Raw genomic sequence first — 22,375 nt, 5'->3', positions numbered from 1 at the left:
TTTCATTTCTTTTTGAAATGATGCATGGAGTGCAGATTCCGGGTGGTCATACAAGCAGGACTTGCAGTTATCTAGTGTGCGGGTTCTTTTATTGTAATTAGAAAGTGATTCCCATTTTTTTTTAAGGAAAAGGACTGGACAAATTTTGTTTTTTCTCTGTTTCTGTTACTGCTTTCATAATACTTTGGCTCTGTGACATACTTCTGTAGCAACTGAATTTTTTGGAAATAATCACCAGATACATGTATTTGCATTTTGGGGTACTTGTGCATAATTCTGTTGTATACATTGTAACGGAAAGTATTCATGTTTCCAGAATTGTAATTACATTTTGAAGTACTTTCACAGTTTTCAACAGTTTGACTTTGTTCCCACCAGGCAAGTACATTATTGTCTCTTGTACACCTTGCTAGAATAACTTTAGCAAAGTTACAGAAATTCATGTTGTTGATTAAATATTGTCGATCTATAGGTTGTAATTTCAGACTTACATTGTTTCAAGAAAAAATTCAAATCTGTTCCTTAGTATACATTTCCTTTGAAAAACCTGCTTGCAGCATTTCTTTTCTTACTTCCCTATTTATATATGCCCTTGAATTTTACCTTGCCCTGTCCTTGAAATTTTCATGGCGAATCTGCACACCAGTATATATGCCCTATAATTCTAAAAACTTTAATATATATATGTGTGTGTGTGTGTGTGTGTGTACAGAACCTAATTTATTATTTTTTAAATTACCCTTTAAAGCATTTTAAGACATTTTGGAGGAAAATGTGATAAATTTTAAATTTTTATTAAAAAAAAAATTGACTTGTTGTTTTTAGTATGTATACCATTTGTTTACAAAATTTTTTGATGATAATAAAAAAATATATATATGTATATTTAGTGTTGTTTTTAATATTGCATGTTGTATTATTAGTTGTGCTATTATTAGCATGAGTTGTGTCCGTAACGCGTATAACGGCGTCTAATTTTTTTTTTCAACTGTTAGGCCTAGTCGTGAGTTAATTTGGGAAAAGCATACCAAAGTAACGTTTTTCTCATCATTTTTGTAAATCATTACAAGAATCGATGATATATCCCGTACATGGAATATGCAGGTCACAAGGTTGTTGACATGGTCTTATGACATGGAACTGGTCATTTTGTATAATTTGATACGAGAGTTGCGATTGATTGTTCAAAGAAAATAAATAATAACAAAAAATATTCTTGAAGAACAACATGCATGATGAAATCATTAATGATTTTTTAATAAAGATGGAAATCTGTGTTATACATTCAAAATTTCCGCCACTGGTGACTTCAGAGTTACTTTCCCTTGATGCAGGATCTTTTGAGCGTTTGGAATCTGGAAAACAAAACGAGAAAGTTAATATTGTAATATTAAACGCGATGATACAGGTGAAAGATGACTATGTTTTCTTTCCACCAAGGCATATTCCAGGAGGTGAGAAGTTGCAGATATAGGATTTTGATACGGAAGGTATGATTTTTCGCCTGGTTTAAATAGGATTTGGCGATGAATGTGGGAAATGCCCTTTATTATGATAGATATGATGGGAATTGCTACAGTACATGACACGTGTTTTATACCCCACCGTGGAAAGACCACGGTGGAAAATCCACGGAGATACACCGTGTCCTCCGTGTTCCACGGTGTGTGTTATTTGCGAATACACTCAGCTGCTAAGAGCTTTGTTCTGGCCACGGGCGGCTCGCAGGAGTGCCGCATGCCAAATAATCATGATAAGGGTGGGATTTTAAGAAGAAAAAAATGTCAATATTCCCCCCCCCCCCGATACTTATATTGTTTTTCAGCATTTTGAGCCAATTCCAACGATACCAAACACTATATATTATTTTTTTTGGAGAAAACCTGGTTTTGAATTTTTTTTCTTTTAGTCTTCTTTGTTCATTAAACTATTATTAACTTCTATATTTAAATAATGCGTACTTGCAGGCAATTCCTGTTTTGAATGCGAATTAGTATGTTCAGTAAATGAAAAGCATACATGTACAACATGTAATAGGGATATTTAATAATTACCGATGTGCTCTCTCTCTCTCTCTCTCTCTCTCTCTCTCTCTCTGTGTGTGTGTGTGTGTGTCGATGATTTACAAATTGGATTTAATTTATCACATAATTAATAGAAGCAAAAATACAAACCATCGAATGATTTGTTTTCAAAATCCCGAGTTCATTACATTTGACCAAGACTTATGTTCAATGTACTTTGATATAGGTTTTCATTAAAAGAAATGTTCATCGGGAGTGTCTGGATAATGTAATGATTTTTGTATAATAAGTATATATACAAATGTACCGTGCAAATTCCTAGGTTCTTTGTCACAGTATAACTAAATTACGGTTAGCTAGTCCGGGTTTTGACTTCTTATGAAAAGTGTGAAATGTAATGGGTCGGCTCTATATCAGATCTAGTCTAAGATCACGAGTATCTTGCACCGACCCAATATATTTCACACTTTCTGCAAGAAGCCAAGCACTTTGATTTCAAATACACGGATTAGCTGACCCCCAATTGTTCTACTGAGGCGAAAAACCCTTTGAATTTGCATGGAATGTACAAGTTATACACAGGTCATTGTTATAGTCATACATCATAGTATCGCTAACCCGACAAACATTTTTTTTTAAATTCTTTAAAAAGTTATTGAATGACGAAGTATGACCAAACTGCAGACTGAACTTTATAGAGCCCCGTGCTAACATTACTTATATTTTTCAATGTATCAGAAGGGGTATGTTGCCGGTTAAGTTGGGTAAATTTCTTGGCAAGCAATTAGATAACAACCAAAATGGTGCTTAAATTGTCTGATTACGAAAATCTGTACATGTGTGTGTGTGTGTGTGTGTGTGTGGGGGGGGGGGGGGGGGTAGTAATCTGAAACAATCTCTAACCAGAGTTATCGCTCCTTACACTCACTTACACCTCTGTCAACGTCTCAAGGGTTTTACAAGATTTTTGTAAAATGGCACGTATGCTCAAATAAAGTATGGTTTTGACTTCACTTACAAAAGTATACGTAAATAAATAAATATTGAGCAGACGTCAAATCTTTTTGTGACACAAGAAGCATTGATTTGGGTTGAAACGTGGATATACATGTATTGGGTAGTTCTATTGCACCAGGCCTATACATAGGTACATGAGGAATATATAGTAATGGAAAAAATCTACATATAGTTGCTTGTCCTACATTTTCCCGATATTTTATAAAGTAGTTCTTAGTTTTATTAGCCGTAAAAAATGTGGATTTACATGTGGAATAACATTGCTTATTTTGAGGTGTACGTGAGAGCAAAGAACGACAACGCTGGGTAGAGATTGAGTCTATTCCTATTACCAGCTCGTTAGAGTTATCGCGCTTTGATGATGAACAAGTCTCGCGAGTAAGTTATACTGTTATTACTTGTTAATTTCACTCGGGACACCTTAACCGCGCTGCGGAGGCGCCTAAGAAGAGTAAGAATCCCCTGTCAACCGATCACATCCATTTAAGAACCATAGATAGGTATACAAATTACTCCTGATGTAATTGACACCAGAATCAGGATGACGAGAATGCATGCAGGCTTTATAATCAAAATAGGAAATTATTTTAGTTCACTGTAGATTAGGTGCATTACATTAAAATAACTTGCTTATGCATTGCTGGATTCATTTTCATTCTTACTTACATGAATATTGGCATCATGTCTACCATATGAGTTCAATAAGTAAATCTGTTTGCAATTTTGTTTCATCAAGACAACATAAACATTTACTAATTTGCCAATACAACCCATCCTTGGGTCAAATGATGTATGGCGTGTTTCATGCCGAATGTTAGGCCGTTCTTGGTACATGCACACTGATTTTGACTACAGATAACTCAGTTTACCTGATCGAGATACATATATAGGGCTCACGGCGGGTGTGACCGGTCGACAGGGGATGGTTACTCCTCCTAAGCACCGATCCCACCTCTCTATTTTGTATTGCTTATAGGAGTTTAGTTATGAGATTGATCACTGTTCGTTATCTTCAACTTTCATCAGAAAAGAGAAATATATTTTTTATTGGAATTGGAACTGAAATCCGCCGTGGTAAATCATTTTCCTACAAAGTTGCATCCATTATATTTGGGGGGGGGGGGGGGGGGGTGGGGGGGGGGGTAGTGACACTGATTGTCGCCCCACTTCTGAGAATAATGAAAGAACAGGCGGACCATGATAGGTGAAGGTAATGAAGTGATGAATCTCATAACTCATATACCAGAGGTGGGATCAGGTGCCAAGGAGGAGTAAGCATCCCCTGTCGACCGGTCACACCCGTCGTGAGCCCTATATCTTGATGAGGTAAACGGAAATATCCGTAGTCAAAATAAGTGTGCCGAGAACGGCCTAACAATCGGTATGAAACAAGTCAGTAATGAAGTGATGAATCTCATAACTCATATACCAGAGGTGGGATCAGGTGCCAAGGAGGAGTAAACATCCCCTGTCGACCGGTCACACCCGCCGTGAGCCCTATATCTTGATGAGGTAAACGGAAATATCCGTAGTCAAAATAAGTGTGCCGAGAACGGCCTAACAATCGGTATGAAACAAGTCAGTAATGAAGTGATGAATCTCATAACTCATATACCAGAGGTGGGATCAGGTGCCAAGGAGGAGTAAGCATCCCCTGTCGACCGGTCACACCCGCCGTGAGCCCTATATCTTGATGAGGTAAACGGAAATATCCGTAGTCAAAATAAGTGTGCCGAGAACGGCCTAACAATCGGTATGAAACAAGTCAGGTAGCATTTGACTCAATGATAGGTTGTATTGGCAAACTAGATTGTTATAACGACCATAGGATTTGCGAAATGCTGACTTTAAACGAGACTGTTGAAACTCCTACACCATCGACGTGTTTGTCAGTAGCCTGCCTCGATTTATAAACTGATCATACGCAGAACAAGCTCTTGCCTATCAAATCAGTTGAGAGATGTAAACACTATATGTATATGTAGGTGATATTCATCTCCAACTTAGGATATAAAGCCGTATACATTTACATAGAACCTACAATGGCTATCGAAGCAGTTGCAAGCTGCTTAGAACTACGGTACAACTTTGTTTTTGGCAGTCCAGAGATATTGGTGGGGGTGCAAAATGGAGGGATGTAATCAGAAGTTCAGTAATCGCTACACAACTCCGATTAATTGTTGTTGGTGAAGCCTATTCAATCGTCCTTTGGTAACAATAAATACTGATTTCTAAATGTATGGAATTATTTTGATAGTACAATTATAAACTCTTGTAGAATTATTTTAAAAAAATAATAAATGTATTTAAACTTGTTGATTGAAATTCAGAGGCTTGTGATATAGCCCGGTATTAAATTCACTCTTAACGTTTTATGTATATAAAAAAAACAGCAGTAAAAAAAATGTATCCCAGTGATGTAGCCACCAGAAATACGTTTAAAGATATTTCAAGCACAGATAACCCTTCCACAACTAGTTTGTAAAAGCGTGCATCGGCTTCATATTTGTAATTTTCATGAAATTTATTTCTTGAATTGCAGGGGAGAAAGCTCTGGATCAAAAGATGCATTTAGGGAGTGGTTTTCCCATATTGGGGATTGCGTTCCTAATGTGAAAAGGTGCCCATTTTAGCTTTACCAGCAACCGTTCGTCCTAAGCATCGAAGGAAAATCATGACAGAATTGTATTTTAGTAAAATCGCATGTATCATTACTGATAGTCCGGATAGAAAAAAAAATTAACATCAGTGTGTTGAAAATTATAAATGATTATTTCAAAAATATTTTTTCATCAATTATCGCTAGATTATCTGAAGGAACAATGTCTTTTCCAAGATATTTCTTATTTGCCAAGACCGTTAATATTTTGTAACTCAATAAAAGACTGTGCTTCATTATATATGTTTCTTCTGCAACATTTTGGAAAAAGTAACTTCTTTGACATGTTTCACAGTAAAGCAACCGAATGCATCAAAGAATAAATTAGAAATGACACGAAGGATGAGAAAGGAGTCACAAGAATTCTGATATGCACAAACGCAGCTGGCATAGATGTTAACTTTTTTGGTGTTCATAACGTTGTTCACTTTGGACCTCCCAGAGAAATTGCCACATATGTTCAACAAATGGACATACCGATTGTTAGGTCGTTCTTGGCACAAGGATTTTGACTACGGATAAATCCGTTTACCTTGTCAAGATATTGTGCTCACGGCGGATGTGACCGGTGGACAGGGATGCTTACTCCTCCTAGGCACTCGATCCCACCTCTTGTATATCCAGGGATCCATGTTTGCCCAAGAGCTATGAGATTGATCACTGTTCCATATCTTCACCTTTCAATACTGATTGCTTTTACAAGGATTCATGAAAAAATGTATCTCAAACATGAACAGAATGTACTAGTATCAGAGTGTTGACAAACCTTGCATGAATGTTAAATGTAAATGAAAGAAAACCTGTTACCCAAAGGTAAAAACAAATAAAACAGATTGATACATTCTGTAAGTACTGTAGAAATGCTTGACAAACATTCAGGACTACTAGACAATGAAATAATTGCATTCAATGTCAAAATGTTAAAACATTTCATAACTCGTCCTGATTTTCTGGTCAGAAATCCACTTGTGCAAGTTTTCCACATTGACGCTGGAAAAGATGCCTTGATGGCGCTTAAAAGCATGGGAATTTAATGAAAGACTTTTTCCATTTTTGAACTCTGTAATCAAAGTTTCAAGTTATGTATCATTGTTTACAGTAGGCTTTGATCGCTATACTTTAACAGAAAACTGACTTGCAGTGTTATTTTTCAGGTCCTTCTGGATTTTGGATTGCAAGTGCTAATTTCCTTGCACTTTCATGCGTATTATTGGATCCTTGCTCTTTTATTTTTCTTCTTGATTCTTTGCACATGAGTGTTGGTAGTGCAATTCCATTGCATCTCTTGCACCTAAATAAATATCTTGAGAACCCTTTGATTGAAATACATCAAATTTGGTACACTGGTTTATCTTCGGGAGAAAATGACCCCTATTGATTTTGAGGTCACATGGTTAAGAGTCAAACTGGATATAGTAATATACTGTTCGCTCAATATCTTTAGAACCCTTTGCTTGACATACATCAAACTTGGTACACTGGTACATCTTCAGGAGACAATGACCTCTATTGATTTTGAGGTCACATGGTCAAAGGTCAGTGGTTGAACGGGACATAGTAATATATTGTCTCCGATATTTTGAGAATTATTTGCTTGATTGACACCAAACCTGGTACACTGGTACAGCATAAGGAGTAGATGACCCCTATTGATTTTTAGGTCACATGGTCAATCTACTCTTGACATAGGAAGATATTGTCTGCTCAATATTTTGAATTGATGATACTACTATCCATTAAATGATGTGTGTGTATAACCCTTTTCAATTTTGCACCGGGGGGGGGGGGGCATATGTGTTTTACAAACATCTCTTGTTTTTTAAATATTTGAGAGGGGTTATATGTAAAGGAATAGTAGGTTCTTGAACTTTTATAAACTGGTTTATATTTCAATTAGTTAAACGCCGTAAAATGGCTGTAATATTGCCAAACGGCGTAAAACCTCAATCAATCTCACTCTCCATCCTCTTTATATTCTAATTTTACTGTCACGTTATCCGGAAGTATGTATTGTTAACTCGTACATCAAATTTCACTTTTTAATGGTGTAATTACGCGATACTTTAAAAAATATTTCAGCAATTTACTTGAAAATACATAGGGTTCGTCCTCTTACAATGCCACAGAAGTATGCAAAGTTTGATAATCGGTTTTCAAGCTGTAACGGACACACATACATATTAAGGATGATTTCTCCCCTCCGCAACTAGAGGTCACGTGACGAGCAAGAGAAGAACGGCTGTGTTCTTTTTGCTCCGTCGTTTTTGACAGTTTTCGCACAATTCTATGGGATTTGCAAAAAAACATCGGTACCGTTTGTGTGCAGCGTATATACTCTGACTCAGGATAGTCTTTTTGGAGTGTTTTTCTGAATTTTTGTATGTTTTATACTGTGTTTACTTTGTGAATACTGAGTATCTACTCACGATCAGCTCACGCTCTTAATCTAAGTGTGTTCTACCAGACGTGTACAACTCCAAGTATGGCCATGGAATGTACACAAAAACCAGTATACTTAAGAAACAGGGATATTCAGACTGAAAAGAACAAATATATATCGGACTATGATATTGCAGTAGCAGCAAGTGCTAAAGTGAACGATGTTTACTGTGTGCAATACCAACTTATTTTACTACAATGTGGGAAATTACAAGTTCACACTACTTTATCCCGTGGGGATCCGGGTAGGAATAGGCCCTTAATACCCCCTTGCTTGTCGTAAGAGGCGACTAAATGGGGCGGTCCTTCGGATGAGATCGCAAAAACCGAAGTCCCGTGCCACAGCAGGTGTGGCACGAAAAAGATCCCTCCCTGCTCAATGGCCGTAGGCACCGAACATAGGCTTAAGTTTTGCAGCCCTTCACCGGATGTGGTGACATCTTTATATGAGTGAAATATTCTCGAGAGGGACGTTAAACAATATTCAATCAATCAATCACACAACTTACATATAAGTTTCAAGAAATAAAACCTTAAAAACGTCGACTTCTCTTGAAAAATCGACATCTTGAGAAATGCTGATAATCTGTTAACTTCTGTCAGGTTGGTTTTGGATGATGCAGATGAAAGATAACGAACAGTGATCAATCTCATAAATCCCATACAAAATAGATAGTTGGGCAAACACGGACCCCTGGATATACCAGAGGTGGGATCAGGTGCCTAGGTAAGCATTCCCTGTCGATCGGTCACACACCGGATTATTCTAGAAAGCAATGATCAAGGAATTTCGGATATACATGTAGCTAAAGGTTGTTTACCTATGGATGATCTGTACGCAAGTGATTTGAAATCTCTCTACTCAACTTAGATGTTTGCATTACAAGACCCTTTACGATGTAATCGAATTTCAATTACAACATTCGACCAACCAAGCCGTTATAAATCGTCGGAAACCCACAGTTGGTCGCTCTTTTACTTCCAGAGGGAAACGACGCTGATATTTTCGCATAACGCATTAAAATGTATGACTTTATGTGACCTATCGCGGACCAATGAGAATCGCCAGCAGTCAGTGTCAGCAGTAATGGCGGCGCCCATGAAAGTGTGTGTTTGTTGTGTCACTATCAAAGATCGGGGCTACAGGGCGCTGTCGTCAAAACCTTCACTTTAACAGTACAGCTATGTTCTAGAGTGCCTAAACTTCCACCCGACAGACGCATCATTTGCGTACAACCTTTGTACGAATAAATTAAATCGGAAGTGCAAACTCAACAAGCCATTGGTTACCAAATTGGAGGGAGAAAAGAATAAAATTATTTTCAAAATAGACTTACAAAAAAGTTGTGGAGCATCTCGCTGAAAGCTTTGTAACTTGTCAAAATCTTCGCTTAGAAAGCCATGTTTTTCTATGCTCTCAAACACTGGGCAGTGGCGTAGCTTCCATTGAGGCAACCGAGGCAGCTGCCTCGGTAAAAAAAAACAAAAAAAAACAACACCTTTTACGTTGTTAAAATGTCGATAGCTTCTGGGGGCGCAGCCCTCCAGACCCCCTGCCTCGGTAATATTCGAACCCAAGCTACGCCTATGCTGGGGCTTTTTCATTGGTTGAATATCGCAATAAGGAATGGTAAAGCGACCAATAATATCAAGAAGCCCAACACACCTTCCAGTGAAAATATCGGTGTTGTGTCCCACGGGAGGTATAAGAAGTCCGATCGACCGTGGGTTTCCGACGGTGGCAGTTGTGATGACAAACAGTGAGGGATGTAACAGTGGAGTTGTGCGTCTGGGAACTTTCCACGTAGTGGTGACTTTTCTTGGTAGCATCGGAAGAATTATGTCAGGCTCTGGTCTTGGAGAAATACTGTAACTGATATATGCATCAAACGCTGTAAGTCATAGATTAAACCGGAATAATCCAAATGCAGTTCCCCGTGTAGTTCAAGGATTCATGTTTTTGGACACTATTACAATGTATGCGTAACAAACATACTTTTAATCTGAATCAGGTGTTATCAGTTGGAAGTGAATTAAAGTTGTATGGTCCGAATTACCTTTTTATTCCCATCTCGTAAAAACGCAATTAAATCATCGCACGTATGTATTTATGAGGATGTATGACATGTCATACATTATTTCATACATTATTTCACCTGTTTTAACCAAAATTATTTAATTTTAAATCGGCATTTACAAACTACCGCGTCACTCTGCCATTTCAAATGACAGTCACGTGACCAGTTCAAACTTTCAGATCATCGGTGTCATTATCTAAGTAAAGCTGTGTATTTTGTTACAACAGTACCGTGCCATTAGTTTAATAGAGAAAAAAAAAATCAAATACCTATTAGTAATTCGTTGTTTTACGCTCTTGCGTATGAGTTAATACATCATGTTGGGATTCCCCTGACGCGCGTGGGGCTATTTATAGACGTCTAACACTGTATATTTTATGCGGTTATCCGGAACACTTCGGGTCTTTCATCGAAAACACCATGTTTTGGGTGAAACTCCTGATGTTTCCCGTGTGATTTTTATATGTACCACACTGTATTTACTTTCTAAATAATATTCTCACTGTTTTCTTTTATATGCAGATGTTTTCAAGCATGTAATTAAGAGAAAGTTAATAACTTTATAAGCTAATTAATCTGCTGTAAAGTAATAATGTACAAAAGTAATACATGAACATCGGATCATACAGCTTTAAAGGAGCCAAACCAAACTGTGATTAAGCAACTGTCTTATGCAGTCGTCTATGCTCGAAAGATATTTCTGTCCGGCAAGGTCTACAAATTCGTGTTTTCACCGAATTGGTTGTTCTTTCACTCATTTAGAGACGTCATCATTGCTGGTGAAGGGCTGCAAAATTTAGACTTATGCTTCACACTTACGGCTTTGAGCAGGGATGGATCTTTATCGAGCCCCACCTAAGGACCTACAGTATTCTAACTCGGGCCCTCACGGGATCACTGCATAAGAGAAGCATGTTAAAGATAAAACGAATGAAGTCAAACAATATTGTACATCAAAGTAGAGGTAACCATTTATCGAGATGGTTGCCATTTTGAAGCGATTCTTGGTTACCGGTAGCACAGTGGTTAAGCGCGTTTACTTCGTAACCGGGAGGTCGCGAGTTCGAGCCCCGCTCGTACCATGGTCGCACCAAACCTAAGTCGCAAACAGAGGTAGTGATTGCTCCTACGCCAAACGCTCAGCAATTTAGAAGTGACAATCACGGATATTTTGGATATGACCTTAAAAACGAAGATCCTGTGTCGCGACAGGCGTTGCAACGTTAAAGAACCCTCACTGTTAAGGCTGTTAGCACTAAGCATTTGTCTAAAGTTACAGCTGGTGACGTCTATGAATTCTTAAAAAATTCAAAGGGACGTGAAACCGACAAAGAACCAACCATTTTCTGGTTGCAGAAAGGACAGTGGATTGGTATCTTTATCTGATTCGATCTACAAGAGCTTGTTCTGCGTATGATCATTGTTGAAATTGAGGCAGGCTACTGACAAACAAGTTGATGTTACAAGGATTTCAACGTTCTCGTTCAAAGTCAGCGTTTCGCAAATTCTATGGTCATTATAATGATCTAGTTTGCTCATATAACCTATCATTGGGTCAAATGCTGTTTGACGTATTTCATATCGATTGTTCTTGGCACATTGATTTTAACTGCGGTTTACTCTGTTTACCTGACCAATACATAGGGCCCACGGTGGATGTGACTGGTCGACAGGGTATGCTTACTCCTCCTAGGCACCTGATCCTACCTCTGGTGTGTCCAGGGGTCAGTGTTTGCTCAACTTTCTATTTTGTATTGCTTATAGGAATGATGAGATTCATCACTTCGTTATTTTCACCTTTCATGGTCCATCTGTTCTTTCATTTCATATATATATATATATATATATATATATATATATATATATATATATATATATATATATCCCTCATGCATAGCTCTTATCCTTGGACGAATTTGGCTCCACTTTTTTGGCACGCTGTTTTTGGCTATATTTAGCTCTAAAACTTCATAGTTATTTCGGATTTCAAACATTTCGGTTGAGCATCACTGAAGAGACATTATTTGTTGAAATGCGCATTTGGTGCATCAAAATTGGTACCGTATAAGTTTTACATTATGACGCCTGGGTCGAGGCCTCTGCTGGTGGACTGTTAGTCCCCGAGGGTCTCTACACCCCAGTAGCTAAGTACTTCGTTAATAGCCTAAAAATCCGTTTTATTTTAAACTGATCGCGACTCATCGCCAGTTGCACTCTTTTACTTACCTGTGGCTTCCCTTGAGACACCCTTTGTGTACACCGCGTGTGATCGACCGAATACCGACAGGTTGGTCATCGAGGGGGGTGGGGGGGTGGCTGGTTTAAATGCGATAATTAGAGCTAATTACGAGCAGTTGGGCCTTGTGTACACCAAATACAATTGACCGCAACAATTAGGGTGGTGTATCATCGAGGGGCCGGTTTACACAGGATAATTAAAGTTAATTAATAGCAGTTGGGAATGTGTAAGCCGCCCGATATACAGAATACGCAGTATCCGGAGTACAGGGAATTATTAATAAAGGATTTGTTAAAGAAATGTTAGGGACTATATTTTGTGGCCGGAATTGACAGAGCGCCGGAGTACTCAGAGGCCGGTTTGGACAAATTATACTGTATATATATATATATACTATTATATAAAGAAAACAGAAAAAAGTGTTCTAAAGAAGTTTCGGAATGTGTCAAAATTTAATTACAGCAAGGACAGATGTCTTTTGATGCGATATAATGATGGCCAATAAAATTTTTAAAAATGTGAATCTAAAATTTGGAGGAGATAATTCTACTAAGGGGAAATAATCGGGTTTCTTCTCTCGATATTTATGTTGATTTAATTTAATTTAAATTTAAACTATATTTTATTCACAAAGTGAAGGGGATCGGGCAGCAGGCATAGCATATTTAAGCCCTCTCCCTACAACAAGGTCAAGTGTGAAATGGAAATACAAGGCACACACATATACAAATAAATAACATATACACCAGAGAACATTCACATGAATGTGTACATATATATAAATAGCAATAGATAGACTAAGAAAAGTTTCGATATATGCACACATACATATGCACATATACACACATATAGAATGAGTAAACGAAAAGAAAAAATTGAAAAGAAAAAAAAAACACAAATAAAATGAGAACTGAAAAATATTTATATAAATTGAAAGAGAAAGAAAGAAAAGTAAGGGTATATACATGTAACAAACAAAAGATAAAAGAAAAGAAAAAAGAGAAGGGGGGGGCAGTACCGGTAAAAGGAAAAAAAACACCTAAATACCAAAAATAGAAAATTGTATAATAGACAAAATATGAGATACTTAAGAGAACCTATTAGTTTCCAAGATATACTTTTGAACAATTTCAAAAATCTTTTCATTGCATTTTTAAAAAGCTTAAACATTTTTCACCATATAAAAGTAAATTCAGTGTTAAAGGAACAGAAAGTTGCATTTCATTGATGGACGAGATTAGCTTAGTTCTATGGTCAGCAAACGCAGGACATTTGAAGAAGAAATGAATTGAATCTTCAGTATGGTGGCCACACCTATCACAAGTAGCACTATCTCGTAAGAAGTGGGATTTAAGATCAGCATTTAAATTACTTGCATTGTTTCTAAGTTGACAGTGCACAAAGTTACCTTTACGTTTACCGATATTAAAAAGCTTATTGGGTTGTAAGCAGTAGAATTTATTGAAGGCATTTTTAAATGATGCAAGTGAGGGAATAATTCTAATGTGTATTAGCAGATCATTCCATAACCTGATTGCGGAGGGTAGAAAACTATCCATGTATGATGTGGTCTTAACTTTTGGAAGAATAAATTTAAGATTATCATCATTGTTTCTTAAGGTGTATGAATGTTGAGGTGGTATATTTGAAAGCAATAGATCTTGTAGATATTGGGGAGCAATGCCATGTACTATTTTGTAAAATAAAATGAGTTTATGGATTTTTCTACGACATGCTAAGGTGTCCCAACCCAATTCATGATAGAGTGCTGTTCTGGAAGAGATAATTCTCAGTCCAGTAATGATGCGTGCTGCTGAGACCTGTACATCTTCCAATAAATTTGATTCTTTCAGTGTACAGTTGTCCCATACTACATTAGCATGTTCTAGTACAGGACGAATAAAAAAGAAGTATATTTTAATCAAGGATTTACGATTGAGTGAATATTTTAGCAAGCGCAATATGTTTAATCGGTTAGATGCTTTTTCATGAATATTTAATGTGTGAGTTTTCCAACCACCATCTGATTGAAGACATATTCCTAAATGAGTATGATTGTTGACATTATTAATTATCGAACCACTAGTGCCGAATCGAATTCTTTGATGAGTAACATGCTTTCGTGTAAAGTCTAAATTGATTATTTTTTTCTGGGTTGAAATCCATAGCCAATTGTTTTGACCATTGATGTATAATCTCTAGGTCATTAGTCAATGAAATTGCCGAACTTATCATATCATTATCAACAATAACAAAAAGCGAGGTGTCGTTTGCAAATAGTCTAACAGGATTTTGTAAATTTTTGGAGATGTCATTAATATATAATAGGAACAAAAATGGCCCTAGAACAGATCCCTGAGGAACGCCTGAATTTGAAGATCTTGAAGAAGATGTAAAACCATCCAGGACTACACGTTGCGACCTGTTTGTTAAATAGTTTTCAACCCATTTTATAATTTGTCTGGACATACCATAGTTTTGTAACTTATAAAGAATACCATTGTGCCATACTCTGTCAAAGGCTTTTGAAATGTCGCAAAATATATACCTTACATATTTACCTTTGTCCATATTTGAAATAATTGTGTTGTAAATTTCAATAAGTTTATTAGATGTTGAATCATTGGGTTGGAACCCAGATTGATATTTGTAGATGATATTATAATCCAAAACATAATTGTAGAGATGCTTAAAGTAATTCCCCATACCACGTCAAATAACGTTAGAAACGTTATTCACGAGTCACGAACGTTATAACACATTCAACGAACCCGGTGGCATTTTGGTGAATTTTGTAGACCGTATTAGGACTGATTGTTTGAAAGCAAATAACAAAAATTTAGAATTAAAAAACAACATACATTGTACGAATTGCAGTAATACAAACAAGCCGGTTTTATACAAGACAACGCTCGGGAGAGGAAATGCTTATAGTTATATACATCGCGAAGTCGTAAATTCTCCATACACATTGCGTTGTGACACACAGTCGTTTAGTAATTCCCGTGAGATTTCTGCATATATTACAGATTATGATGTTAAATCGTGTTGCCAATTTTCATTGTATCTATTGTAGGCCATTTCTTTTGTGTGATTTCTGATAGTTAATGACGGGTAGAAATATCGAATCTCCTATTCAACAAAATGCAAATTTTTGTGTGCTACATGTACTGACAGTCTTATATTTTTGTTATGTTTTTCTTATAATTTATTTAAACCTGAAAGAATACGATCGATGTCGTCAAGATCTAAATAGAATATATGCATAATCTAAAGCTATACTGACATTGTAACCCCCCCGCCTTCCCCTCGCAATTCTTTAAATATTTATTTACACGACAAAAATCGCTTTTGGGGCCCTCCGAATCCATAATAAATGTGCATATACATGAACATGTATGTGCATATCTCTGTTGTGTCTAATGATTTCAGGGTGTTCAATTTAGATCAGACGCTGACAGATTTATCACATATGTGTACATATTGTAGGACCTATTTCTATGTCTAGGTGTCGTACGTTTGTGCTCTTGTACATACAGTATAGATCATGGGTGTTGTAATGTAATTTTCTTTTTCTGGCCGGACATGACCTTTACTGATGTTTTGATTAAAACGTCTCGGAATGTACGCGATAGTTTCATGTCGTTAAGACTCGCATCGCATGGCTGTGTCGTATTGTTAAAAACTACCAGAAAATAAAAATTATTAAAATATTCGAGCGTTAAAATGTACAACTCATTCTGATCTACATAACTTTGTTCCAACAAGATCTGGCGACATAATTGGATTTAGTAAGCTCCATAGTAAAGTTAGGATTTTTCTAACTTCAAGCCCGATCCCTAAAGCTTACGGCAATCAATGAAAATGGTTTTTAGCTAATTGAAGCTTTAATGTTTTAAACTGTTTTTCAAAATTCACCCTGTAATATTTCTTGAAATGGTAATATAATAATGTAAATGATGAATGAAACATGTTTGCAGAGATAGGAATTTTAGACACCATTTTCCAATATGCGTTTTTTCAAGGTTTTTAACCTAGAGGGGTCATTGGGCTCTCAAATTATCCGATACCCTATCTACTTCTTATATCAAATGATTGCTGGAGTGTAAAGGTAAAACATATTGAAATGTTTAAAAAATCTGAAGGTTTTTGAAAACACAATTTTCCAGATATGGTAGGCTATGATTAGTCAAAATTTGACCACTATACGTGCATTTTCATCACCTTGAAACCAAGAGCATGGTTCAGTAGATGAAAAATTATTGAAAACAGTCAAATGCAATACATTTTCTTCAATTCATATGAAAGAAACATATTTCTATCGTTTAAATAAAGACAGTGCCTTAAAATGTATGTATATTAACACTGCTTGTTTTAAAGTGATGTGTTCTATTTTTAGAAGTGGCTGTACTCTGGGAAAGGCCGCTAAACATATTTTTCTTCGGGAATTTGGTCAATATACATCCTCGACAAAATACATGCAAATGCTGATAGAAATCTGTAGGTTTTTCAATATTAAGATGTGGTATGGGGAATTACCTTAACTTTGATTCTTTCAAGTATTTTACACAGGGTTGATGTAAATGAAATCGGTCTGTAGTTGTTGACTTCTTGTGCACTACCTTTGTTTTTATAAATTGGTGAGATATTAGCTGATTTCCATATGATTGGAAGATTGCCAAGAGATAGTGACATGTTAAATAATTTTGTAAGTGGTAGAGGAGGCAATGGAAGATGCAATAATTTTTAGTATTAATGGGGATATACCATCTGGACCTGGGGGTTTATTAGTATTCAGTATGAGAAGTTGATCAAGTACTTCCAGATCAGAGATGATAAAATCATCAAGGTGAAAATTAGTAGGTAACCCTGGTCCATGCAGTGGTAAGTTAGGTTCTTGGTCCATTGTAGAAATATTTGAAAAGAAGGCGTTAAACGCATTTGCTTTTTCTATAGGGTGAAATAGTGTTTTTCCAGATGTTTTGATAGGTGGTAATGGCTTATGATGATTTCGTAATTTTGACAAGGATTTAACAATCCTCTACCATTTCCCTGGTGGGATTAATTTGTTAATTTGTTCTGTAAGTTTTTTTTTTATTATAGAGGGCGAAGCCCTCTCACTGCCCGAAGGGCCGTGTGAGCGGAGCTCTCCCTGTAGGTAACATGTATATACATGTACACATGTACATGTTTAAAAGGAAAATATAGAAAACTAATGAAAAATTAAACCATACCTATGGAACTTGAAAATTTTGGTCCCAATGGCGTCGATTCGAATACTATCGCGTGGATATGTATTTCCCTATTTTGAATCTCGTGTACCCATGTTCACGTCGTTCTGAGATGTTACATAAAACCCATAAAAGCATGTAAATCTTATTTTCTTAATTATATATAATCACTACTCGATTAACAACGTTTCCTATATTTGTGTATTTGCTAAACACCGACGGTGAATATGACGTCACAATGCACTGTTTACATCAGTTGCATAGCGTTTCCCGCGCTCAATGAATAGCCGGATCAAAAATGTCTAACGTTAGAATACTTTGATTGAGATCTGTCCTCACACGTTAGGTGCTAATATTTCGGGATATTTTTTGTCCTGTTATGGATCTAGATACTAATTAACAGTGATTAAGGCCAATATTTTTTGCTTCGCCCTCAAACACGGTCACGCCGTAAGACATATTAGTTGTCTCTAGATAATCTAATTTCATCAATAACTTTGTTGCGTAAAAATCTATATTTTTTTTTTTTACAGTGTAATGAATTATTTGATTTTACTGCTTTATGATGGATTCTGTTTCGTTTCCTCATCAGGTGTCTAATAGTATTATTCATGAAGACTTTGTCTCTGGGTCTAACAGTGATGATTTTAGTTGGAATATGATTGTTAATGCATGTTTTAGTGGTTAGTAGAAAGTTGGAGTAAACCTGATCAATGTCATCATCAATGAACACATTATCCCAATTACAATTGGGTAAAGTGGTTCTTAAACCAGCATAATCTGCTGATTTAAAATCCATAACCTCACGCTTATAAGCATATTCTTTGTAAGTTTTATACTGTATCTCTATGCCTATAACTGAATGTGAGCTACAAAAGGGAGGGAGAATAACAGTATCTAAAATCATACTTTTGTTATTACTAAGTATCAAATCTATACAAGTTCCCGAGTTCACTGGAAATTTTGAAAAATTAGTTTGATTATGAATGTAATTATGTAGATTGAGTCTTTGTAACATTAATTTGAAATTAAGACTTTTCTCTGAGAGTATATTAGAGGGTGAAGCCCTCTCACGGCCGGAGCTCTCCCTATTGATAACACGTATATACATGTTTAAAAGGAAAATATAGAAAACTAATAAAAAATTAAACCATACCTATGGAACTTGAAAATTTTGGTCCCAATGGCGTCTATTCGAATACTATCGCGTGGACACGTATTTCTCCATTTTGAATCTCGTGTACCCAAGTTCACGTTATTCTGAGATGTTACATAAAAGCATGTAAATCTTATTTTCTTAGTCATATATAATCACTCCTCGATTTAAAACGCGAATTGTACAACGTTTCCTATGTTTGTGTATTTGCTAAACACCGACGCTGAATATGACGTCACAATGCACTGTTTACATCAGTTGCATAGCGTTTCCCGCGTTCAATGAATAGCCGGATCAAAAATGTCTAAAGTTAGAATACTTTGATTGAACTCTGTCCTCACACGTTAGGTGCTAATATTTCGGGATATTATTTGTCCTGTTATGGATCTAGATACTATAATGCCAATATTTTTTGCTTTGCCCTCGAACACGGTCACGCCGTAAGACATATTAGTATTAAAATCACCCAACAAAAAAATGGGCAAATACACAAACATAGGAGCCATGGCACGATCGAGGAGGGATTATATATGATTTAGAAAACAAAGATTTACATGCTTTTAAGAATTTTATGTAACATCTCAGAACGACGTGAACTTGGGTATACGAGATTCAAAATGGAGAAATACATGTCCACGCGCTAGTATTCGAATCGACGCCATTTGGAACCAAAATTTTCAAGTTCCATAGGTATGGTTTAATTTTTCACTAGTTTTCTATAATTTCCTTTTAAACATGTATATACGTGTTACCTATAGGGAGAGCTCCGCTCTCACGTTTGGGTCCTAAGCGATGGGAATTGTCAATGGCACTATTATGAAGGGTAGTCCCTGTGGACTTGAGGATCACCTTGTTACAAATGTTTAGAATTGGTTTATCAGTATCTTCCTGTCCTCGAGCTCCATTGGTAGTTCTACTATTCCTGAAAATATTAAGCAGTTCTTACGGGAGTACTGAGCAAGATCTTCTAACTCAACTTCGCAAATACTTTATCTCATTTCTCATGTTGTCCATTTCGGATGACAGTTCCATTGACACGGCGTTTTTAATTGCCGGGTTCCTTAGAATAACACTCGTCACCACACGAACGCCTTCTTCACTCAGCGACGCATTTTCTAAAATACTAGATAGCACAGATACACCACTCTCTTCGTCAGTAATGGAACTTGCAGAATCGTTGAATTTCTTTTTCTTTGCAGGATTGTCCTGACTTACAGGGCTATTGTATCTAAATCAGTTCTGTTCCTTATGCCCAGGCATCGTGAGTAGTGATCAACTGCCAAAGTTTCACAAAGTATAGATACAAATAATATGAAACGATCACTTTGTCCATAAAAGTTAAGGCATTATATTCACCAGACATTCAAATGAAATGGTTCGTCTTGATTCTCACAATCCTACGTGTTGTCACATTTTACAGACGCAAATCAGGAGCTCAAAATTTCATGACCATCGTCCATCAAAAATGTTGATTTAAGGAACTTAAGATTAAATTTGTTTCTGTTTGACAAATGTAAATAAATGTTTTTCTTTTATTTTCAGTCTCCCTGTAGACATCTGAAAAGTAATTGGGTTTACCTGGCACTATCCAATAAGTTGACATTTATTGTTCATTATCTTTAATATAGACAGTTACTATCCTTCATAAAAAATAATGGACAATACTTGTCAATTTAATGGACACCTACTGGTAACTTTCTGAATACGAATGGACTTTCTTCTATATAAAACCCTAAAATAACAAAAGATTACATAACAAAAAGTTTTAATGTAACTGATTTTTCATTGTACAGAATAACTCATAAAACAATGTTTATAAACTGAGTTTTCTCTTGGCTAGAAAGCATATATTTTTTAGAAATGATTGATTGTTTACGGTCTTGGGCCATTTTGGTAATATTTCAGCCATTTTACGGCGGTTAACTAATTGAAATATGTTTGGTTGTGAGTGTTTGAGTTTCCCTGACGGCCCACGGTGAGCCTACTCTCTTTCGAACATCAAGGAAACAATCGTTTTCGTGCCAAGGGGGTTGTGGTCCTTGACACGGGAACCCTTTCCTGTCCCATCCGACGAAAGTAAAAGTTAAAATTACATAAACTGGTAGAAAAATACATTGATTGATTTTATATTGTTTAACGTCCCATTCGATAATTTTTCACTCATATGGAGACGTCATCATTGCCGATGAATGGTTGTATAATTCTAGCCTATGCTCGGCGCTTACGGCCTTTGAACAGGAAGGGATCTTTATCGTGTCAAACCGCTATGACACGGGGCCTCGGGTTTTGCGGTCTCATCCGAAGGCCCGCCCCATTTAGTCGCCTCGTACGACAAAGAAAGGGTACTAAGGGTCTATTCTAACCCGGATCCCCACGGGACAAAAATACAGATCATTTTGTGTATGTAAACAGTTGTATTGTAAAAGTATTCAAATTTTGGAAGAAATGATTACATTTCGTGTACGAAAGCATAAATGAAAATAAACAAATCAGAAATCTGTAATGTTCGACCCAATTCTGAAAATTTACAGAGGCAAAATTTATATCAGATTTCAGTATAATGAAGTTGTTTTTCAGGGTACTAAGGGTCTATTCTAACCCGGATACCCACGGGACAAAAATACAGATCATTTTGGGTATGTAAACAGTTGCATTGTAAAAGTATTCAAATTTTGGAAGAAATGATTACATTCCGTGTAAGAGAGCATAGATGAAAATAAACAAATCAGAAATCTGTAATGTTCGACCCAATTTTGAAAATTTACAGAGTCAAAATTTATATCAGATTTCAGTATAATGAAATTGTTTTTCAATATCCGGTGGAAGATGAGGTGTAAAAGTTGTAATATTGAAGAAATGAACGGATATCCATCTTGGATTGGATGCTGAGGTTGACGCCACCTCGTAAAAATACAATGAAGTATCCTGAATGTAAACTTTTCAAATGAGTATTGAATCATTTTCTGGTAATTTTTAACATTTCCACATATAGCATCATGCATGTATATGTAGTGATTTGTTTTAAAATCTAGCAACGAGCCCGCAGGGCGAAAGCGCTATAGATAAAAGTTTGAGTATTGGATTTTATTTTTTGACTTTATTCTACCCCGATACCGAGAAAAAAGAATTTTTGAATATATATATATATATATATATATATATATATATATACACGCACAGTATATTTTTGTATTCGTTAAAACGTATGTAAAGAATAATATTTCATGTAGCTCCCTGTTTTCATCAATATATCTTCAACACTATTTTAATCCCGTTTGAAAAAACAGTGTCCTAGATTTATAGGCAATCCATAGTTCATCACCATAATTAGGGCAAACACCGCACATATATTCCCCTGTTTATCCTTTTTGACATCTCATCATACAAAGATATGATAATTGCTGGCAAATCAATATACGACAATCTAGTCTTCATGACCTCAAGATAATGAGATTAAAGTTCAATGTTTGTATGTCAAGTAAACACTTATTCAAATCCATTTGTGACTCGCTGCCTCAGTGATACTATTTTT

The 22,375-nt window shown here is 36.2% G+C and overlaps 1 long non-coding RNA gene across 1 annotated transcript; it reads left to right on the top strand.

Moving 5' to 3' along the window:
• The first annotated feature begins 1,317 nt into the window (after positions 1–1,317).
• On the top strand, positions 1,318–5,939 carry LOC130054762 (uncharacterized). The gene is made up of 2 exons (XR_008803080.1): positions 1,318–1,490; positions 5,584–5,939. It is a non-coding gene; the product is annotated as an uncharacterized LOC130054762 (long non-coding RNA).
• The last annotated feature ends 16,436 nt before the right edge of the window (positions 5,940–22,375 follow it).

This window comes from Ostrea edulis, chromosome 5 (genome assembly GCF_947568905.1).
Source record: "Ostrea edulis chromosome 5, xbOstEdul1.1, whole genome shotgun sequence".
NCBI lineage: Eukaryota > Metazoa > Mollusca > Bivalvia > Ostreida > Ostreidae > Ostrea > Ostrea edulis.
The sequence above is the reverse complement of the archived record's forward strand: the minus strand, read 5'-3'. Positions and strand labels throughout refer to the sequence as shown.